Source organism: Heliangelus exortis, chromosome 2 (assembly GCF_036169615.1).
Source record: "Heliangelus exortis chromosome 2, bHelExo1.hap1, whole genome shotgun sequence".
NCBI lineage: Eukaryota > Metazoa > Chordata > Aves > Apodiformes > Trochilidae > Heliangelus > Heliangelus exortis.
In genome coordinates, this window is record NC_092423.1 from 94,572,151 (window position 1) to 94,588,080 (window position 15,930).

At 36.8% G+C, this 15,930-nt stretch overlaps 1 long non-coding RNA gene across 2 annotated transcripts; it reads left to right on the plus strand.

Annotated features, from left to right (window-relative positions):
- The first annotated feature begins 943 nt into the window (after positions 1 to 943).
- On the plus strand, positions 944 to 5,902 carry LOC139793742 (uncharacterized). Of its 2 annotated transcripts, none has more exons than XR_011724764.1 (3): positions 944 to 1,594; positions 2,634 to 2,799; positions 5,811 to 5,902. It is a non-coding gene; the product is annotated as an uncharacterized lncRNA (long non-coding RNA). The 2 variants fall into 2 exon arrangements; XR_011724763.1 differs by lacking the exon at positions 5,811 to 5,902 and adding an exon at positions 3,930 to 4,864.
- The last annotated feature ends 10,028 nt before the right edge of the window (positions 5,903 to 15,930 follow it).

The window sequence follows — 15,930 nt, forward strand, 5'->3', positions numbered from 1 at the left end:
AGAAGCCCTGTGTGGATGCTTCTGGACACACTCTGATGTAAAAAGGAAGTTCACAGGGGATTTAAGGTCCCTTCCAACTGAAAGCATTCTGTGATTCTATGATTGTGTAAGTATTTCTTAATAGAGCTGGCAGCCTTTCAAAGAACAAGTGAGCCACAATTTGCAAATATTTCCACCATTTTGATACCAGTAATAATATTAAGCCATCATTTGACACTTGGTTTGTGGCATTTGGCATTTGGTGTGTAGCAGCGATCCATAGCTGTGATCTAGGACTTGATTCAAAAATATCAATATTGTCTTCGGTTGCTGATTTATATGTATGTATATTTGCTGCATATACATACCACTGATTTTTAAACTGCTAGGTTTCAGCAGAAACATCAACAGGATGAGTTCTGAAATAGGAACCAAAAACAACATTAAAAATGTATGGTATATATAATTCAATTAGGCAATTGATGCATGACAACTACTATTCATTAAGTTTTAAAATAATAAAGAAATAATTATCTAAGAGAGAGTGAAGGAAAGAGTGGGGAAATAGGAAAAGAACAATTCTGAAGTGTGTTGTACAGATGGTTAGATATATGAATGGCAGGATATTTGTCAGTAAAGAAAATGTAGCCAATTTTACTGGACAATAAATAGTGCACCTGGCTTTTAGGTAGGCTTGTTAGCAGCTGAAATCTAGAAAGGGAGAATATTTAAGCTGAAAAATAAGTATTAAAGACTCAATATAGAATAGTCCTCATACAGTGGGAGCTTTGTTAATCAAAATTCTTAAGAAATTAAGTGCATCTTAATTATAAGAATTACAACTTTCAATTTTAAAGGCAGAGAAATGTAACTCCAATGCATCTGTCCTTAGCCTGACAGCAGGCAAAACAAACCAAGATCTCCCTGCAGTCAGAAACTGATCTCCTCTCATGCTATAAACTCTGCTATGGCAATAAAGCAAATCACACAAGATGTATACATGCTGATAACAGTCACATACATCTGCATGAGTTTAGGCACCCATTATAATCATGTATTACTTTGCCCTGGAAGCTGCTTGCTACAAATATGAGGTCCATTCCTCACACTTAGACCTCATACCTTTACTTCGCTCTATTGAATTCCCACACAGGGATCAGCCTCATGTATCCCTACACAACCTGACACTTCAGACTCATAGGTGTCTAAACTGGCACAATGTGAAGTGATTCTTTGCCTTTATGTGCTTGATCCCTATGTCTGGTCCTTGAGACCATCAGAATTAATACTGATTTAGCTATGGCTATAACAGCTATTACTCTCCCTTCAGAAGCATGTGGTGAGGAAAAATTAACCAGGGGCACATCCTGGTCATTGATATTGTCTAAGGACACACAATCAGAGGTAACAAGGCAATTACCATAGATGTATTGTTGCCTGCACATATCATCCTCAGAGACACTTGAACACCACAATTGCAGTTTGTAGCACTCCTTGAAGAAAAATAATTTACCATCTTTTCTTCTAGCCACTGATGCTCAAGGACATCATGAAGAGGATCTCTGAAGATAGTGACTGACCAAACAGGCAAATAGTGTCCCCCAAAACAGTTTAGGTGAGATTATGCTCAGCTCGTGTCTCAAGATGTGTGAATCATTGCAAAAAATTGTTCTGAACCTACACAAAAGGCAGGAGAAAGTAGAAGTAGGCAAGAAGAGGAAGAACAGAAAGTGACTTAATTTTGTGAGAAAGTCAAAGGAAAGACAGCTGCTTCCCTGCTGCCTTTTAAGTCTGCTCAGATGGGATCAAACATGTCACAAATTACCCAAGGGTGGAGGGGGCCTTAGAGAAGGAGCAGTCTCTACTGTGCATCTGGTACACATCTATCTCTTCCCCTCTCTAAATCCTTTGGTCCTGAGAATCTGAGGGGTTCCAAACTCATTCCTTATCTGGCTTGTGACTAGATATGTCCTCACTCTGCAGTTTTATGGCTACGTATTTATTTTACCAAGACCAGAATAAGATGACTATGGAGCATAGACAATGTGGGAGCATAGAAAATATAGGATGATTCCACATCTGTGGCTTTTACAAAAGGGAAGTCTGCTGCCTTGGGAATTCCACATGACTGGGGCTGAGAGGGTGGCCTGGAATGAAAAAATATGAGAGACTGCAAAGATTCTGGATTGCTACTTCACCTGAGTGAGAAAGTGAGACCCACTCCTTGGAAATGAACTTACAGTCTGGACTTGACTTTCACCAAACACCTATGTTTGAGCTCAGTTTTAATACTATTAATCAGTTACACATCTTTATATTATGCTTTTTATAAAATCATGAGACATTATTATTCCACTGGTGAATACATGGCATGATACATCAATAAAACTATGACTGGTCAACAGAGAAGAAACTTAGAAAAACTCATTTTAGTGGAAAGAAGAACATCTGACATTTTTTCCTGGAAAAGTTGATTTTATCCCAAATCGATTCCTGAAAATTGACCTTGAATTGATATGACATGAAATCAGTTTGAATGAAAAAATTATCACTTGTGTTACTTACTAAATCAGCCTGTCACTATTTATTTTCCTTTTTTCCCATGTGAAGATATATTTTTTCCTTTTTTTTTTTTTTTTTTTTTTTTTTCAAAGATGAAGGAAATGACAATTATTATTTGAATTGCTGAGAGCTGTTTTCATGCTACCTGAAGATTTCAGCAGAGGAGCCTCCTTTTAAGGATAGCACTTATCATCTATTGACAGACAATTCCAGGGAAGAAGCAGCTCATAATTACACAAGATATCCAGCCCTTTTAAGGTAAATCACTTTTTTCTTTTTTCCTTTATTTTTTTTTTCTTTCACCATCTCAGTTGGTTTGTTTTGGTTTTGGTTTGGTTTTTTTTTTGGTTGGTTGGTTGTTTTTTGGGTTTTTTTCCTGGAATAAGTACTTCTAGAGCATAGGAGAAAAGAGGGAATATCAGCACCACAGGTGTGAGGACAGATCGTGGGATCCGTCCTCTTTGGTGTTATCAGCCTAAGGAGAGCAGACCAGGGATCGTTCCTCTTTTCTCCAAGATAATAGCAAGGTTATGAAGGAACAGCAGAAATTTGGAAGGACATAAGCATGAAAAAGACAGGAAGGAAAAAAAAAAAAAAAAAGCTGTCAGCAAAGTCAGGCTTCTTCTGTACCCACTGATTTCTACTGTCAAAATGAAAAGGGAGCTTGGCATCCATTGCTTTAAGTGCCTTTATGTCATTTTTGACAGCACAAGCATACGACCTCTGTAATAACACTGTTACAATAAGTTAATTTTCTGTTTCTGTCTAGGCAGGAAAGATTATTGTTTGTATTCAGCAACAAATGTGCTAAAATTTCAAATATAATTAAATTTTAGAGATTTGGGGGAAAATCTTTGTTTAGATTATGTTTTAAAGCTTTATAAAAACTAAAAATTAGTATTCCTCACAATTCAATTAATAAATTGAATAACTAAAATAAATGTTAATGTTCATAAGCTATGTAACCATATTTTTACATGTTCTTTTTGTGGCATCACACAAAGGCAATAGAAATCTAAAGGAACAAATGTTGCAGTTACTTAAATTATTTTAAAATGAATTTTGCTTAGCTTAAAAGCTGGATTTCATACTGCTTGAAGTCTACTGCTATGTAAGCTCACATTTAGTCCAGAGATAATTGAGTGATTTGGAAAATGTGGGAACTTTGTGATACTATTATTACTAAGCATCTATGGATAGTAATGTACTATAACTATGCCACACTAAAGTCCTTTTTTTATGGCCCACTAATGCTGAATCTCTTAATCTCTTGTTTGTGAGGAGATAAAATATTGGTTTGTCCAAAACAAGCCATTTGAAATTGGACTTTCATAGCAATTTGAAAGGTACAACAAAATCTGGAATGCCTTCTCACTTGCTGAAAACAGAAGATGCTTGGCCTTGGAGATGCTCAGAGAGCTGAAGCACCTCTCCTATGAAGAAAGGCTGAAAGAGTTGGGATTGTTCAGCCTGGAGAAGGCTCCAGGGAGACCTCATAGTGGCCTTCCAGTACCTGAAGGGGCCCTACAGGAAGGCTGTAGAAGGGCTTTTCACAAGGGCATATAATGATAGGACAAGGGAGAAGGGTTTGAAGCTGCAAGAAGGTACATTTAGATTAGCTGGTAGACAGAAATTATTTTCTGTGTGGATGCTGAGACCCTGGAAGAGGTTGCCCTGGGAAGTTGTGGATGCCCCTTTCCTGGAAGTATTCAAGGCCACGATGGGGCCTTGAGCAACCTGGACTAGTGGGAGGTGTCCTTGCCCACGCAGGGGATTGGAAATAGATAACCTTTAAGGATTTAAGCCATTATGTCTCATCATATATGGGATATAATACTGAAATCTAATATTACCAATATTAAATTATTTCACAAGATTGATATTTCATTAAAAAAAAAAAGCTTCTAGACCCACACAGTCTTTCTTGGCTTAGTTCTTTCCTCAGCTGAGCTAGCCTTAAGCCATTTACCTTTGACTAAAGTTATAATACTCAAACTTTCTTGCAACAAAACCTTCTAAAAAGCATTCATCATTTGTTGATATTTCTGTATAATGCAATCATCTAAGATGAATTTTTGTTATAAAATTCTATTGCAATTCAAATCTCAGAAACAACATAATGCTTATGTATTCCCAGCTATATTCTCAGTGCAAACAAACACTGATCAAATCTAATTATTTTTTTTTAGTGTGCTATTTTATTTTTTTTTAGTTTCAATATTTAAAACTACTTACTATTCCAAATTATTCTAAGCAAAACTTATGGAATTGTTTTGTAATTTCTTCCCTTAAGGAATTTTTGTGCCAAGTCATAAATTTAAGTGGAAAGTCATAAATTTAAGTGGGAAGCATACAATGACAAGAACTTCAGAATTTAAGTTTTAAAGGAAAAAAAAGTTCCAAAGTCAATTTGCTCTATGGTTATAACTGTGCTGTCATTTAATATCAGAGTGGAGCCTGTGTACACACTTGCTGTAAATGTGTGGTCCTCAGTCTAGGAGTTTAGATGTCTAATCTAGTCCTAGTCCTAGTCTAGAACCCCAGATGGTCCCTGCACAGACACTGCATGGATACATTGGACTGTATCCAATGTACAGGATACATTGAGATACAGGACCCACCTGAGGTAAGGTGATTGAACCTCTTTCATAATAAAATATTTTGACTAATTGCTACAGGAACTTTCCAGCTGGAAATTTGGTAAAGTCTTGAGATTTCACGAGGCAGCTTCTTCTGTGCATAAACAATTTTTATGTTTAAATATGCATAATAATATTAGTAGGTGGAGACTCAGCAGGAAACCTCAGGTGGTTCAGAATTGTAGAACTGGCCAAATTGTTCATAGCTGTAAGTACAAACTTCTACTGCAGATGCAGAAATCATAAAACTTTGTGCATATGTAAAATACATAAAATAATTATGTAACCTTTTGGTATAGACAATCAATAGTGATGGATTACAGATGTTGATGAAAAAGTTATGTTGGACCATGGGGAGGTGGAGCACAAGTCCCGAGGAAAAAAGTGATTCAGGGAATCTATCTTGATCTATCTATCTGTTACAAGGACCCTTGCAACAGAGATTTCTATTACTATACAGACAGCAACTAACCATTCCTTTTGAGAGATATGATCCTCTTTGTGAGCATTGTTATGGAACATTATCATTGTTATGATATCAATGATTATGATAATTTCCATATCATTGTTATGATATGGAAAAATACGAGAAAACTAGAGCAGTTTTTAATATACCACTTTTGTCTGCAGCAGTACAGAGTTTAATGAAGAAAAGGTGAACCTAAATTTCACTTCAGCTTCTTTGAAGAAAAAATTATTTAAAAATATTGCAAGAAAACTGTGGATAAATAAAAAAAAAAAAAAGAAAAAAGAAGACTGAAAAGTAAACAACGCAAAATTGAAGGTACCGTCTGATTTTTTTGTCCTACAAAGCAGTCTTTGTTATTAAATATATGTTCTGTTCATGTGAAGCCTTCATAATTTGTTATCTTCATTTTACTTTGAAAACTCCTTCATAAAATTAATATAATAAAGTTAAATCTCTGATATAATAAATTTATGTTTTAAGAAATATTATAACAAGTTTCTTCATATTCCCTTATCAATACACAGGTGATTTCATTTAATCAGTCAAAACATTACTACACACAGTATTCTAGATGTAGAGCAAGTGAAAAGAGAGATGGGTCTATCCTTTCATTGACCTTCTCAACAGCTGGATAAGCTTTCATCAACTTTCTCATTAGTAGCATTTGACTGATTGACTAGGTTAACTCAAATACAGGAGCAGAAGTCAAACAGATCATTTGCATATTATATTAATGACATTCATAAACCAGGATTTGTTGTTCCTATGGGAAGCAGCATAACACAACCTAATTGCTTTTGTATTCGCTTGTTGCTGCAAAGAGAATGGCTCTGATTACCACTATTATTTTAGGGATATGGTTTATTTATAATTTTGGGGGAGTGTAAATCACAACTACCTAAGGAAAAAACAAGCCTCTGGATGATTTGTGCAGGAAAGTAAACTAACTGAAGAAAATGGGTCCAAACACTCTTTTGCCTCACCTGAAAATTTAGGTTAAAATGCCCATGTTGAAGAAATCTCCAAAGATCAAACGATGGGTCCTGGCTGGGTCAAAGGCAATAAAAACAGGCAACTTGTTTTAAGATCACAAGCTCGTAAAAATACAGGGCCAGAGGGAGCTCAGGAAGCTCCCTATGGCTATACAATTATTATATAACCAGACGTTAAAATAAGATTAGAAACTTTTTTTATTTATTATCAGTATTGTAACACAGTCCTGGAACCAGAATATTGAGCCACTCAGTTCTGTTCCTGTTTTCCCCGTAAGGGATAAAGCTGCAGCAAAACCTGCCTTGCCATACTTCATTATTACTCATTTACTAGTTCAGTGGTGCTTCCCAGTGTGAGGAAAAGGAAAGGAAAAAATCTTTTTCTGCCCTGTTTCTTTCTGTCTCAAATGACAATGTAAACAGGTCACAGGCATTTCTATTCCTTGCAATTCTTCCTTTAGCTGTTATCAGTGCTTTTACTGGGAAATGAAAATTAATTTTCTCTCTTTGTAATGTCAACAGCAGACTAACTGGACTAAGTTCAGTATGCTTCCCAGTGAAAATTTAACAATGAACTATGAGTTCAAGTCCTTCTACTGAGATTTTTTAGGAGAAAAAATTACTTCAGGGTTAAATGGTCCTTCAAGAAATACTCCTATTTGTGAGTGGGGAAGTGATGCTTTAGAAGTACTAGAACAAAAGCAAATGAATATGTACTTTCCAGTTGAATCACTCAGCTGTGTGCAACCTAAAATTGTCTTTTACTACAAGGTTTTTAAAGACATTTCAGACAGATATGTTGCCATTGTCCAGAGGCCACACCAAGCCTGAGTGTCCCTGTCAAGTAATCCTAGCTCATCCACAGTCTCCATTTATATATATATAAAAAAATATATATGTATGTATATATATAGGCCTATATATAGGCATATATAATTGGCATATTCCCTGTATAACTACAAAATGTAACTGCATCTGAAAGCAGCTTAATAGTGTTTGTAACTTAGTCATCTTTTCTCATTATGGACTTTGTGAAACACATGGATCTCTGCCTTAAAGGAAGGTTATTTGCAAACATTATTATTACTGTGTTTCATGGGTGCATTTCATTTACCACTGAACCATACACTGGCTCAGAAAATCAGTGTATGCATAGACACAGATCCTATGCTGAAACTGAGCTGCACTCAACTGCAGTCTGTAACACAGCATTCTTGTGAGTCAGTTTTGAGATGTTAGGGTGCTCCACATCTGTGCTGCCTCCTCACAAGAAAATGATGAGAAGTGATGAGCAGGTACCTGTCTGTGACAGAAACTCATATTGTGCTTGGAGTGTAATATGATGTAAGGAAGTAAATATAGGAAACTTGGAGCTTTGCTGAAACTTTTCCCTACAAGTGTATGAAAGGTCAAGGTTAGAAAACAAGTGAAGCTGGACCTGAACTGATTACATTGTCATCTGTAAGTTCTATACTAATTTTTGATAGCTACACTTTGGCCAGTCTATTGGATTCTAATTAGCATAAGAGTTGTCTTCCTAAATCTAAATTAAATGTTTATTGAACACATTTATTCTAAGACTGCTTCAAATCCAAGAACTTTTACTTAAATATGCACATTGATATTTTAATCATTATAACTATATTTTATATAGACGTAGTCATAGACTCAAGAGGATAAATTTGAGAAGTGGATTAATAGAAAGGCATTCACATATTTTACTTGCTATTTAGTCCAGCCTGATTTCAAATTAAGTTCTGTTATGTATGTTCTTCAGCCTTGGAGGGAGCTCTACTAATGGTGTGTGAATGTTGAACACTATCTTATTCAAATGTGGAAATTTTTTTGAGACTGTTGTTCCTGTCTCAGTGAGTATTATGTTTTTTATAGTCTAACCTATGCTTCCAAACAGGTGTCACATGCAAAGCACAGCCTAAAATAACACGTGCAATGCTGTGCTTCTGATGTGTAATTAGTAACCATGGTATAGAATTTAGCATTTCCTACTATGCTGCTGTCAAAAGATTAGGAAAACACTGTGAAAAGTACTGAGGATTTCATTATGTTTTCAAAATTGAGGGCCTACATTGTATTCATAAAATGCATCTGCTTAGATAATTGTTATTTGTTAGTTTTCACACCGCTGTCAGACACAAGGGACATCTGCAGTACATAATAGTATATTTATGCATCTTTGGATGCTACATCAAGTGAAGTTTTGAAAACATGATCACATAAACAAATTATCCCACTGAAGGATGAATTGCACTCATTCATATCACATGTGCTGAACTCAATACACTTTTTTCTTCTGTAAGTGGTGCAGGTGAATATTTTTCTTGCATTTCTCATGACAGTGCTCTCTTTTACAGAAGTAAACTTCACCCCAGTCAAAACTGAACCAAAAAGATTTGTTCCATTTCCAAAATAAATGAGATTTTATTTTATTAGCATTTAACAAATTGTCTATCTGATACTTTTGCTTCACAAGGTATTTAGCTAAATAAAATTTTAAAAGTGAGGTTGTATCTCCTCCTTAGAAGAGCAGAAAATAGGGAATTGTGAGAAAAACAAAATTACAAAAAGTCATTTTCCAGTTTCTTGGTGGCACATTTTTTTACTGGAAATCAAATTTTAGTTTCGGGGGAATAATTGCTCTATACCTAATTTTTCAAACTTCTGTGAGCCATACTAAAAGTTGTACTTTTATCAGACTGATATAACACCTGATAAGCCAGGCTGAGACCTCTTTGGTATTTTGAAGGAATCGAGAAAGTTTGTTTTGACTGGTAATACAATTCTTCTGATTTTGCATATTGACTGTGTTGCCTAGACAGCACAAGAGCTCTTTCACAGCTATTGCTGGCAGAGTGCTTGTCACTGCACAGCCTATTTGGCCAGAAACCCTGTGGGAAAGGAGAGCCCTTGAGCTTCCTGGAGTATTGTCACAATTTAGGACCAGCTGGTACCAACCAGGCCTCTGCTCACTCACCCCCCACGGCCACCGTGGGACAGGGAGGAGAAAAAACACCCAAAAACTTATTAATCAAGACAATGACAGGGAGGTTTTCATTCCCCAATTACAGTAACAGGCGAAATCCAGAGAGGTTCAACTTGGGAAGGAAATAACTAATTTAATCTACAGGAGAAAGAGAAAACATGGACAGATCTTAATACCTTCCCCTCTCCTTGCCCCTCCCTTCTTCCCAGGCCTGAATTGCTTCACTTCTGCCTCAGGGTGCAGGGGGATGGGGATTGGGGGTTTAGGGTCAGTTCCCCACACAATGTTTCTGCCCACAGAATCACAGTCTCCCTCAGGAGCAGTCATCTCCCCTGGCACGGGGTCCTACACAGCTGCAGATCCACATCTGCCCCTCTCTGTGATCCTGCACAGGCTGTCACTTCACATCTGCCCACCTGTGACACTTCAGGGGCTACAAATCCACATTTACCCCATCATGGTCCTTCAGGGATTGCTTAAATGTGCTTCTTCAGGGATTGCTCCACCCTGCTGCTCCATGGGCTGCAGGGATACAGCTTTCATTCTACCAGAGACTACAGAAATCTCAGCTCAGGTACCTTTCCCCCTCCTTCATCACTGGCCATGGTGTCTTTGCTCTGGCATTACTCTCTCTCCTTCTCTCCTCTGCTCTGGAGGTCTTTTTTTTTAGTATTTTGCAGTTTCATTTTCCCCATCTTGAATATGTTACTCACAGAGGGACAGTCAGGTTCCCATATCTGCTCGGACTTGGTCAGAGGCAGGGCCAGGATTGGAACCAGGGGAACTTCTGGCATCTTCTCACAGGAGCCACCCTTGTGGCACCGTTGCTTCCAAAACACCACTGCATGAACACAAGACAAGACTATGGGAAGTGGATCAACTAAATAATGCATAATACGATGAATTGCATGCATGTTCTGTAAAATATGTTAGATACTTCTGCACAAGGAAAGCATGCTTTGTCTGTAGGAAGTGGTTCCACTTGTGTGCTGTGAACGAGACCAGTATGAAGGCAGTGTCAGAATACCCTAACCCAATATTGCTCTGCACCGTCACCATATACCAAACCCTTTTTGCTACCATTTTGGTTTATATTGCTGAACAGCCAAGTTTTGCACTCAGGAAGAATCTCTTTTGTAAAAAGGAGTGTCTATTTTCAAGGCACACTGTCATGCTGAGAGACAGCTGCCCAATAACGTTCATCATGGTGGCAGTGTACTAAAGATTGACTGCTGCTCTCTCAGGATGATGGACTGTGATGTGCAATACGCAGCACACACAGCTCTCTGCCAGTGTCATCCAGAGAGCCTGGCACTGACCTGATCATGGAGAAGTCTTGCTAAATGGGAGTCTGACTCCATGCAATTCTTTGTAACATTTTTTTTGTTCTCTCTGTTGCTCACAGAAGCCTAAGTCTCTACACATTCTCAAAGCTGGGTACCAAACACACCCTTGTCCACAGCACTGAGAGAGCTGTAGAGCAATGGGTGTGGTGAGCAAGAAGCTCAAGCCTGACAAGGCCAAAGCAGAGTAAAATCAAATATTTTACCAAAAGCATAAGTTAGCTCACTGTGTGAATGCAGTTTTGATATCCTTATATTGTTCTTCTTGGTGTTCAGAAGTGAATACACTGAAATAGATCAAGTTTGCTACTCATCTGTGAGCCTGGACACAGCAAGATAGATACAGGCTAGAGAAGTGTGTAGACTATTTCTAGTATGAAAGTTTGTGCTTTTTGAACAATTATATGAATTTTCACGACACAAATAGCTGGTAACATGTATATGTGAGATAAAGGAAAGGGAAAGACTTCTACAAATTCATAAATAACAGAATTAAGTAGAACTCTCTTCTGCCCATATAGAACTGTTAACAAAACAACTAAATTGAAAATAAAGCCATATGGTCTTGCTAAATAGTTCATTTTTTGCAATGAATAAAGAACAATTTATACAATTTGAATGTACAATAGGCAAAAAATGTACACAAATAGCTACTTTGGTCAAAGCATTGTGTCAGCTCTTACAATGGAGCAGTAATTGAGCAATTTATGTAATGAAAACTGGGAAGGTATTTTACAGATGGCAAATGGTGCTTTTGTATGCTTGTTCAACAGGTTGTAGGGTTTTTTGGTGAGTTTCTGTTTGGTTTTTTTCAAGCTGAATTAATGATTAGAGGTTTTTCTCCTGTGGAGTGAGATTATCACTCCATAAACAATATTCTACCTTCTCAATCTATTCCCACTTGACAACACTTTAGGACCAAATCCTGTAATTCACAATAGCCAAAAATTACAACAAAGCAGGGGGGTAAAAAAAAAAAAGGGCTGTATTTTTCTTTCAGTGCCAAAATATCTGATTTAACATTAGGTTATTAAACTAATTTATCTGCTTTATATGAAGGAGTAATATTGTTGCATTTGTAAGAGGCCTTTGATTCTCCTTAATTTCCATGGAGTTTGGTAGTAAACCGTATTCCTGAAAAGTCCATCTGGAAGAGATATCTATTTCTGAAATTTCACTTAAAGTATATGTTTTTAATACTTCATGACACGTGTTATGGGAATACTCTCATAAACCAGACATCATTTTTAGAGAGATAGTATCACTCTCTTTATCACTAATATGTAGATTTTTTTTTCAGATATGTATTCAGTAAAAAAAAATTCAAATTAACAATCACCTCCACTTAATTTGCTTTGTTTTAACAGCAATAGTAGTTCCACTTACTGTAATCTTAATTAGTATTTCTTACTATAAGAACTGATTTTATGTGTGCCATTTCTTTGCCATAAAATTTAACCACAGACTGTAAGTGGTAAGATGAACTTTTGTGTGGGTTCATGTAGAGGTAAAACAACAAAAGATAATCATATGATGCAATGATTAAAAAGTGATCAGAATACTCCTCTCTTCTGATCAGCACAACTCCTCTCTTACATTTCCCAACATTTTCAATTCCTTACTTCTTCACTGAAAGCTGAAATTTGGTAGAAAACTAGTCAGGAGAAACAAAACCCAACATAGCAACAAATAAGGGCATGTAGAATAAAAAATCCATTTATGTAACTTTAGGTATTTATAACATAAAAGCCTGTGTCTACAAATTACCTTCTCATGACATAGCAGTGTTCCAAAATGTTTGTAGTATTGTAATGTACTGAAAACTTAACTTTTTTTCTCTGAGTAAATAGCTAAATCATGTGTTAATAACTTTATCTGTGTATATGAAACTTTTTTTCTAAATAAGAATAAAACTTAATGTGTAATACATAAAGTTCCAGTACAGCACAAAAGAGAAAACTTTAACTGGGAAGACAGAGATACAAATGTTTAACTGCTATCTTTTCCTCATTAACTCACCTAAAAAAAAAAAAAAAAAAGTCCCTAAGACGAAATACATATTCTAGCAGAGTTACTCAGAGCTCTGAAAGGCCAAGTATAAGGGAGACTATGCATACATTCACCTCTGACTTGTCAAAACCATGAAAGATAGTGTCCAAATTACCTTCTGTTTAATTCCATTCATTGCCTTCTGAAATAATATGCTTTATTATGACTGGTTTATATAATAATATAGCAGAATATAAATCTCACATTACTAGTGTCCATCAAGATCTGGCCATGATATCTTGCCAAAAAAATGACCAGTATGTATATTTCACTTTAAGCTATCAGTCTTCTCTAATAAAATTCCATTTCCAGTGCTGTCCAGAGGTCTCATAGACAGTAGCACTGTAGCACTGTTCTTTTGTTTAACAAGATCAATAAAAAAAGCCTTTTTCTTTTTTTTCTCCTCTCATTATTTTTTTTCCTTACACTTCTCATGATAGACACTGAACTGAAATTTGTCATTCCCATTAGAAGCCCACTGCACAGGTATTATTCAGACAAGTCTTTGGAAGTCCACCCATGCAATCACTTTCTTGTCAGAACACTGCTGAACCTCACATACTGTCTCCTTTTCTGTCTTTCCACATTCACCTTCACAACTGTATAATTTCCAGTGCACAGCCAAAATATTTTTAGGATTTTTAGTCTTCATTAGTACCTTTCATTTACAACTGCATGGTGTTTGGAGTTGTTTACAGTCATAAAAGTAGAAGACTAAGATGTCTGAATAAATAAAATATAGTCGTCCCACTTTTTTATGAGTTCACACAAAAGAATGCTATTTTCAAGCAGCAGGAATACATTCACAAATATGTGCACATATAACATAATCTTTCAGTTTGCCAGTAAACAACTCTATAGGTATTTATGTTTTACATCCATTAGAGCGTACTAAGAGAAAAGTGAGGAACGTGGTGCAAAATTAGTGTAGTAATGCTGGAGTTCTGGAGATTCCTGGATTCAGGAAATCTCATTTATGTCTTCCTTCCTGCTCCAAACTAAACAATTTATTTGATCTTTCTTTGAGCATCACACTTCCCAGAGCTCTGGCCATTCTTGCTGGCTGAACAGGACAAAACACTCTGGCTCAGGCATTGCCAGTGCTTCCTGGACCAGAAGACTGTGCATTCCAGAGAGGTACCTTCCCTTCTCTGCAACACTATCAGACTCTAGATTGCCATCCTTCACAGCCCCACTACCCTTTTCTGAAGAACACATTCCTAACATGCAGCTGCCTTTCCTCAGATCATTCAGGGGTGATCTAAGTCTTACAGAGCCATCTATCCAGGGAACCTGGGGCAGGAGACAGGGAACCCTGATGCTACAGGGGTGCCTTGCCTTCTCAGTATAAAAATTCAGGCTAGTACTCTAGATTAAGTGCATCTATGTTAGGAATATTCTTCATTTTCCACTACCAGATCATGACAGCTATCCATTATGGTTGAAGTACAGACATTATTCATGTTTGTTTATTTATTTTAAGTTCAACATGACAAGCTATCTTATTCAAAGCAACAATCAGTGCCAAAAAGAATAAAACTTGCAGGTCTAGCATAGGCCACTAATACCATGTATAATAGCTATGACTTTTCAAGACCAGTGTGACTGCAATAATGTAGTCAGATGATATTTACTGGGTTTTGTGGGTTTTTTTCAGAGAAATAGAACTGAAATAAGAAATAAGTGGAAATATCAAAGCATAATTTTGAGCAACATGAAGAAATAATGAAAAAATATTAGCTTTGGTGATTAGCAACTGCTTTTTAAAACAAGGGACTGAAGTTCTCTACCGACTTTTGCTGTGGACATATTAAATTCTGAGTGTCATCAAAATACATTGTTCTCAGTCACCCCTGTCTAAATTCCAGTATGACTTACACTAATATAACCACTTATACTAAGCATAACAGCACAGCTTCTGAGAATAGGGTCAGAATCACTTTTGCAAGATACAGAATGACAGCACATACAGCAATATTTCAGTAAATTTTAAAGGACAAAATACTTTTCAGAAGTAAACATAAAGACACAAAGCAGAAGAAGGCTGGAACTTAGGAAACTTTTTTGACAAATTGATGTAAACAGATCACGCAGCTGTAGGAAGCTGTCTTTTGCAGGTGTTTCCATTTTAAAATTAATTTTTCAGTCACTCCTGCAAGAAAATGCGAAGTAAATGTTAACTGACCATATGCTCCAGGTTCATAATCACTGGCAGAAGCAAGTGTCTGTCGGGCTCTATTACCAGGAAACCTACCATTTCACTGAGCAAGTAATTGCCTGCAAACACTGTATTTTAATCCCTCCAAGGCAAATTTCTCAGGAATTCTTTCTCTCAGCCTGAGGAGCTCCTGGTGACAGCTCACATGTTGGGCTGTTTCAATCCCTGAGCTGCCCTCACTGTAGAGATTTCTCTCACTCAGCTCTGCAAATGGAAAACACTTGGTAAGCAAGGTCATACCCATCCAGTATCCAGACACTAATCAGGCTGGCCCATGAACTCTGGAGATGGCCATGAGACACCATAAAAATGAATACAGCTTCCTGATGCCTACTCAAATAAAAATAAAAAAAAAAAAAGTGTCAAAACAGTACTGAAAATCTGGACTTACAGTGTGTGCTTAGCCTTTGAAGGCAGCTGAAACTAACCCTTATTTGAAGACTGCAGAAGTCTTTTAAGCTGCTGGTGGGAAGCTTTACTGCTATGTGAGTCTTAGAAGCGACACAGTAACCACACTGTGCAGCTAAAATCATTATCTGTTTACTGCCCACACACAGAAAATAGGACGGGTCCTCTTGTTCAAGCAATACAATAGCCCTGATTATTATCAAATTCTAAAAGCATTGAATTAGCTCAAAGTAATGGCATTGCATAGCAAAACACTGAATTGATTAGTTA